An 8,413-nucleotide genomic window follows, 5' to 3' on the forward strand; every position below is an offset into this window, starting at 1 on the left:
GCTGGACAGCTGTATGATTTTCATTATGGCTAAGATATGTTAAGGGAGCATTCACCGAGCAAGCTGGTCTCGGATGCTAGCTGTAAGACAGCTTATTAATTGATAAAATTAATCACCCTATATCCACGGTCCCCTGTCTTCCATTCCTCTTCATCATTTAAAGACCACACTCCGAGTTCTTTGAACCTTCAATTAACAACGCATAACCACCATATGCTATATGATCTGGATACTTTAAGGACCAACAGGTGTATCAACCGAACATTCTGGTAACTCCACCAATACCCTTGTAGCTCGGTCATAAATTGCCTTTGAGAAAACTTTATAAAAATAAACAAAATATTTTATTTTCCCTTCAAGACCTACACCTGTCACTGTTTGAGTTGTTATGAAACCCATGTATGATCTCCCTGCCTGAGTTTGAGACCTTCTTTTACCATTAACTGACCTCATCATCAAAATTCATTGTTTTTCCACAAAACAGCATTCTACAGCAGTTTCGTAGCGCGCTACGAAACTGCTGTAGATGTCAAAACAGAACCTATGTATCTTTGAAGCGTTTTCTACTTAGATTCATGATCTCTTCAGAAATTTGTACAGCTATTAGGAACCTAAATAGTTTTAAGAAGATGAAGCTTGCTTCTGTCATTACATATCACAGCCAACTTGATTAGCATCAAACCAATAAAAAGCTTCATAAATCCCAACTGGAACATAAAGTCAGTGTAGTATTCCTTGCTGTCTTCAAATCTTCAAATGAGGTGATCCTTTTTAAAGTACAGATCTTAAAGTTGGAAGAATTCAACACTTGGACATTAAGCTCCTTAAGATTATCATACCAAACTATCTCACCCTTCTGTACCAATTTGACTAGGTCTACATATATCAACTTTGGCTTGTCTGTCAGCATCAGCTGCATCTTTTTGTTGTAAAGTTTCCGAATTTTCTTAACCAATGAAACCATCACAATGAACTCCCCTGGATCTAGAAATTTCTCCCATTTAGAGTCAAAAGCATCGATAGTATAAAATTTAGCCTTGTGCTCCTTATTCTCTACTGCCACTGATGATGAGGCCAACTCTTTCTCTTTGGGAGGTGCTTCATCATTAGTAGAACCATATCCAGCATGTGAAAGAAACAACCCAGCATCTTCAGCTTCATCTTCCTTGTCAACAGTTAATGGTGGGGCTAACTTTGGAGCCAGCATACCCCTAACATTATCCCAGTCAACTCTCTTGAAGAAAGGATGACTCTTGAGAGAAGCATACCCTTCAGGGCCAGAAGCCAATCTTTTAGATGGGTCCATATCCAGCAAACAATCAATAAGGTGCCGTGCTTCATAAGAAAAATATTCAGGAAATTTGAAACCTTTATCCATGATCCTTTGGAATGTGAGCCACTCACTGCCATCTTTAAAAGGTGATATGTCAGACAGCATCTGATACAAAGTGCAACCCAGTGCCCATAGATCGTTTCCAGTTTGTTTGAGTTTTCCATCCTCATACCATTTAGCGCAGCTAAGGCCTTCGACTTACTGTATACAAAATAGCCCTTTCCAACTCTAAAAATCATCTTCACCTGAAACTGTAATATGAATTTAAATAAAAAGAATCATAACTGGCGCAGAAAGGAAAACATTTAAAGAGTATATTCCGGTCACCACTATTTGGCAAAGTGCTCCAGTTTCTCTGATATAAATTGCACAGCCTCTGACTATTCGTGCAGCACCATGGCATTCAACTGCTGGATGTATGAATTCTCCCAGCAACAAGGTATTGTAAGTAACAGAGGAAATATAGTTCTTCATGGGCAAACTTATATTCTGCTTCTTGAGACTCTGTTTTTTTTTAGGCCATGAAGAACTTGGTTAATTTAATTCTCAAATTTCAGAGCTGTGATATGAACCGGTGAATTAAGTAAAGCCGAGGATCCATCTGTTTCTTCTGGAAGCAACCTAGATCTTCTCTGTAATATATTATGAACAAATGAACTCCCTTTCTGAGAAAACACATCAGATAAAGTATTTACTGCTTGGAAGATATCATGAGGTTAGGCACGAGTTGCAAACGAACCGCCAGATGGAGATTCACTGGTTTTGTTGTCTGCTACTTGAATTCTCCGCCATCCAATTGTCTCGATTCTGTAGGCTCCGGAGAAATAAATTGTAGGCCCTTTCTTATGCGCCCCTTAACATCATTCACGGTCATGAGGATTCGATTTAGCATGATACCGAGGACGTGGACGTATATAGATCAGCCAAAAGGCTAAACCTAACTCCTTCAGCGCCATCTGTATTATGATTCACGTCGGTGCCAAACCAATGACCTAAAATTTCGTTCTTGTTTAAAAGTGCATGATGTCCACATTAAATTACATTTAACTTTTATCCTAAGATTGCTCAGATAGTTTACGAGGATAGAACGGAAGTCTTGAACGAAAAGAACCCTGTTCGGATGGCGCAGGTGTATATAGTAACATCTTCATTACCTTTCGAAGAACTTTTAACCTTGCTACTTGGTCTGCCAATGACAATTCACCACGAACCAATCCCATCAACGAGAAAAGATCAATGCTCTCGACGTTTACTAAATCTCCATTTATTTCTATCAGGGATTTTCCTGAAGGCACCATGCGCTAACTGGTAATAATTTCATCTTTGATTAACTGATTAAGCTTCATTCGAGACAAAACGAAACCAAATTTGGAAAATTTTGGTTTATTTCTCGCACAGAATGCAATGGACCAGAAACCAGAACAATCCTCTGAGCTGTTTGATGTCCTAGATCTTTCAGTTCCCATATATCTTTTTCTGTGCAGCAGTGACTTTACAAAGTGTAAGGTATCCATTGGAAAAAGACCGAGCACAATATATAGGAAAAACATTTAACCTTGGGTACCATATTTTGCAGTGAAACAGAAACAAGGAATTCAAGAGTTTCAAGGCTTTGTCTTTTAAGAAAAGTAGCGCATCTTTGGAAACATCTTCCAATGCAACGACAAAACGGTCAAACCTCTGCTTTAGACAATCTTCCTTAGAGGTCACTTATGATCGAAAAATCAATCATCCTCAGATTGAAAAACCGAAGTATCCTTATCTTTATCCTTGAACAAGGTGTGGATATGAACTTTATCATAAATATTTCTCAAATCTTTCAATCCATTGTGGCGCCCTGTTTTGTGAAAGAAGTTACAGATTGTGAAAAGACAATCCCAAATATCAAACACTCTATGTTTTATGGAATTTAATAGATTCTTTGTCTGGAGGATTCAACACAAAATCTCCTGCAAGTCTCCCACATTAGTATGTACATCTTTCACCATCACCTATGAACCAGACTTCAAAGATAACTCCCTTAATGTACTTGATGACAATCCTACAATAGCTGCATCATCATAGGGTGCCTCCTTGGACACACTGTCACTGCCCTCATCAACATCCCTGGAGGGAAGCAAAACTCTATACAATAGGCATGCTAGGATTTGGACCTTCGCTGAAAACTTGAACCAATTCCCAATTTCGTAGCAGCGCTACGAAACCACGCAAACAGGTAGCGCTACGAAACTGCTAAAAATAATTCAGGCGCTGCGAAACTGCTAAAAAGAATTCAGGCGCTGCGAAAACACCCTGACTTTAAGCTAGACTAAAAAAATTTTGACAATAGCATTTTCAGTGATAACAGTTAGCTTGATCATATAATAGTACTAGGTCTCCTTCCAAAAAACTTCGAGGGGTTACATTTTTATCGTACTGAGCTTTCATTCGTTTCGCGTGAGTCTCGATAGCTAAAGTAGCGTCACGTCGAGTCTCATCTAATTTAGCCAAGTATAATAACCGTTTCTCCTCTTCGGAAGTAGCTGGAAGTAATTTGACAGCCATTTGAAGTGATGGGATTTCGCATTCAATAGGTAACACAGCTTCTAAGCCATAAACTAGCTGGAAAGGGGTGAAACCTGTTGAATTTTTCACTGAAGTTCGATATGCCCATAGCGCCGAAAATAACATGTTATGCCAATTCGTTCGATCGATACCAATGATCCGTCGAATCATGATGACTAGAACTTTGTTGATTGACTCAACCAAACCGTTGGCCTGCGGATAATAAGGAGTAGAGCTATCGTGGCGCAAACCAAGCTGGCTTGTAAGCTCAGTCATCATGACGTTTCGAAAATGGCTCCCATGGTCAGTAATGATTGCTTGTGGGACACCAAACCTAGTTATGATATGATTGAATACGAAAACTGCAGCTGTCTTGCCGCTTGCGTCGAATGTAGGCATCGCCTCGGCCCATTTTGTAAAATAATCAACCGCAAGGATGATATACGCATGCCCCCCGGCCGAGTGAGGGTTACAAGTAATAAAGTCAATGCCCCATTTGGCGAATGGACCAGCGACAATTATAGGGTGGAGAGGAGCAGGTGGAGCGCGCATCTTTCGATCAAACACTTGACAGTTGTGGCATGTTCTGACAGCAAGGATACAATCTTTAAACATAGACGGCCAGAAATAGCCAGCGCGCAACACCTTCTGAGCTGTGGCATACCCAGACATATGACCGCCACATGCTCCAGAGTGACAATCATTCAAAACTCTCTCAGCCTCTTCGTGAGTTAAACAACGTCGAAAAACTAAGTCTGCCCCCCGGCGATAAAGTGTATCTCCAATAATTCTGTATTGCTGGGATCGAAACCGAATTTTTCGACGGTCTTCCTTGGAAGCTTCAGGCCGAAAGGTTTGGGTTTGGAGATAGATGATTATATCCCCATACCACGGATCTAAAGTGCTAATAAGAAACAAAGATTCGTCCACAATGGACTCCTCTGCCACAGTCTCTGTGTCAGCACTCGGGAAATCACACATCAATTCCGCAAAAACTAAAGATTTCTTAGACTTGGACTTCTCGAACTCCAAGTCGAACTCTTGCAGGATAACAATCCATTTAGAGTACTTGCCCCCTAGCAGTTGTTTTGTCAAAATATAAATCATAGGGTTGCAATCCGAAATAACTGTAGTCTTGCGGAGAAGAATGTAGTGACGAAAACGCTGGACAGCTTGAACGGCTGCCAGGGCCAATTTCTCCACATGCGAATATTTTAACTCAGTGGGATTTAAGGTTCTACTAAGATAATATATCACATGCTCTGCTTTGAATTCATCTTCTTGAACTAACACCATTCCAATGGTGGAATGCGAAGCTGCGAGGTATAAGAAGTAGTCCTGGTTGTAGTTGGGAGGATGCAATAACGGTGCATGGGTCAACGCGTGTTTCAGTGCATCAAAAGATTGTTGGGCAATCTCGTCCCAAAAGAATTGTGCGTTCTGTTTCAACAACCGTGTAAAACCTTTAGTGACCTCGGCGTAGTTTGGGATGAATCGGCGTAAAAAGTTCGCTTTCCCTTGCAAACTTTGGAGTTGGCGCAAACTCGAAGGAGGAGGCAATTTGATGATAGCCTCGACTTTCGAGGGATCGACGCGAATGCCGGCTTTTGAAACAACAAATCCCAGCAATCGACCTGTTTCTATACAGAAAACACACTTGTGGGGATTCAACCGAATTCGATAATGCCTACACCTCATAAAGATTGCTCGTAGGTGGACAAGGTGATCAGCTCGTTGTAAAGAATGAGCAGGCAAATCATCGAGATAGGGTTGCACAATGTGCTTGATGTCATGAAATGCATAAGACATTGCCCGTTGAAAAGTAGCGCCGGCGTTCTTAAGCCCAAAAGGTAATTTGCAATAAGCAAATGTCCCCCATGGACAAATGAATGCCGTTTTTGGTTGATCGGCAGGTAGAATATTGATTTGATTATAGCCTGAGAAACCATCCATGAAGGAAAACATCTCACTTCCGGCACAATCATCAATGATTTGATCGATATAAGGCGTAGGATAGTTGTCTTTTGGACAAGCTCGATTGATATCCCTATAGTCGATACAGATTCTTATTGTTCCTTGTTTTTTATTGACGGGAACAATATTCGATACCCAATCCGTTAACGGGATCGGATAAATGAAACCTGCTTTCAACAGCTTTTCGACTTCTGCTTTAATCGCAGCCGCTTTTCGAGGGTGAATCTGACGCAACCGTTGCCGAATGGGTTTAGCATCCGGGTAGGTTTTGATTTCATGAACAACAATGGCAGGATCAATTCCCGGCATTTCCTCGTAAGACCAGGCAAACACGTCGCGGAATTCTTGGAATAGGGCCTTGTAAGTTTGGATTTCTTCTTCAGTACATGCGGCACCTATATGAATGTTCTCCTCGATTCCGGGCTTCACTGAAATATCAATGGGAATAGTACGAGAAATATTCCCTAAATTCAGCTCTGAATCAGAATGTTTCGTTGGATCCTGAGCGTCTTTGACATATTCAGCGGTAAAGATAGATGAAAAATCATTTTCAAATGCATCATCCTTAGGTAAAAACGAAGATCTGTGATGGAGATCTTCCCATGGTAGATCATCTACACTTAGGATTTCGCGAAGTTGTTCGTCAGATGACACTTCTTCGGGAAACGTTATCCGTTCTAAGGGTGAGGTGAAAAAAGACTCTTCACTGACCACATTCATTTGGTCGGTTGAATGAAAGTCGGTAAAAGACATAAGAGCTTCATAAGCAATCTCATACGGACTCAACGGCATAACATCACCGAGTGAGTCTAGCTCAGAGTCAGATGGAACATACCAAGGATCATCATAAATAATGTTTTCTGACGTGATCATATGAATTGTTGCAAACGAAGGGTCTGCATTGAGTGGAGGGAGAGGAAAAGTTCCCAGTAAACCGGAATCCTTAACTAAACCTACACCAATGTCCCTATAAGGGATTGTCGTTTTACCAACATGCTGGATAGTTTCTAAAGAGGTTGGGTCGGATGAAAAGTATGTCAGCTGATCAATAGTCACGATCTTACCGTTATGTGGAAACTTAATGACTCTGAAGACCGATGAAACGACCGCTGTCATAGCATATGACCAACTTCGACCCAAAAGAAGGTTGTAGTCTAGAGGGGCATCAACCACTTCCACATCCAGACTAACGGTTTTACCTTCGACCCCTATAGGCAATTCTTGTAGAATACCAAACGGACGGAACCCACGGCCATCAAAGGCCTTAAGGATGGTGGGGGATTGGTTCAACGAAGGAGAACCAAGCGATCTCCAACATTGAATCGACATAATACACGTAGAAGCTCCCTCATCAATCACAGTCCGATGAATAGGCCTGTTTTTGACTATCACTGGAATTTGGAAAGCCATTTGATGGGGGAGACGCGGTGTACTACTTTCTAGATCAAAGATCATTAGGTTCGGGTCCTGAACATCGACAGCTCCAATAGCCGACAAAAGCAATTTTCGTTGCGCTGGACATGATTGCAGCACTTCGAGTGCCGACATTGCTGAAGGTGAAACAGCTAAGTCTTCAACAATGTTGTAATTCTGGGCTGCTCTCGCATGTGGATTGAAAGCAGACCTTCGAAGTACACCCTTGGCGGGCGGCTTAATCACTAAGTCTGGGTTAGGTTTTTCGATCTGTAGTGGATCGGAACCAGGAGCTGAGGTTGATGGGTTAGAGTGAGAAGATTCTGCTTCCTTACCATCAACAGGAGCCTTACTACCATAATCTTGCGATCGAGTCGCAATCCTGACATGAGACATCATCAAAATGGGTTCTTCACTGGCATTCGAAGAAGAACCTATCATCTTATTCTCCTGCTCTGGAAATGGATTTTTTAACACAGCAGGAGTGGGAGAACCTTTGACTATTTTCACTACCTCGGCCCGATGAGGGCAGTCTCTCGTAAAATGATCTTCTTCACAAATAAGACAAGGATATCGAGGTTTGCGCTTTTCGTCATTGGTTTCCGACTTTTCCGTTTTCTCCTTTGGAGCCTTGTCTGCTTTAGCCTTCTTCTTTCCTTTCTTCTTTCCACCGTTTTTGGATTTGGCCGTAGATGACTCTACAGCGTGAATGTCGGCGGTAAGTTCAGGAGGAGAAGACTCTCCTGTCGGAGAATCAGGCAAAGTGATAATTGGAGTATTGGAGGCCTTGGAAGACTTCTTCTTACTCTTCGTAGTCACGATACCAATCATACCATCAGCGGCATGAGATCCCGAAGGAGCAGCAGCGATTTGGTTTGACTTTGGAAGATCCGGAATTTTCTCGTGTAACGTACCCGACTGAGTGTAAACTAAGTCAAGGTATTGTGCCTGAGCAATGACTTGCTCCTCAGTAACTACTCCGGCCTTAGCTACATCTTCAGTAATTCTTGGTAATAATGATTTGACAAACCATTCAGCTAAGATTTGGTCCGGGATAAAAACTTTCACTAATCTTCTTCGACGTCTCCACTCATGGATGTGATCAGAAATGTACGTGGATGTCGATTGTTTTAGCGAAGTTAATAATTC

At 41.7% G+C, this 8,413-nt stretch overlaps 1 pseudogene; it reads right to left on the reverse strand.

Moving 5' to 3' along the window:
• Positions 1-694: 694 nt before the first annotated feature.
• LOC149187937 (3-phosphoinositide-dependent protein kinase 2 pseudogene) lies at positions 695-2,631 on the reverse strand (annotated as a pseudogene).
• Between the last annotated feature and the right edge of the window lie 5,782 nt (positions 2,632-8,413).

Source organism: Pinus tabuliformis, chromosome 3_1 (assembly GCF_031772625.1).
Source record: "Pinus tabuliformis cultivar Carrire ecotype Pingquan chromosome 3_1, CPIR1, whole genome shotgun sequence".
Classification (NCBI taxonomy): domain Eukaryota; kingdom Viridiplantae; phylum Streptophyta; class Pinopsida; order Pinales; family Pinaceae; genus Pinus; species Pinus tabuliformis.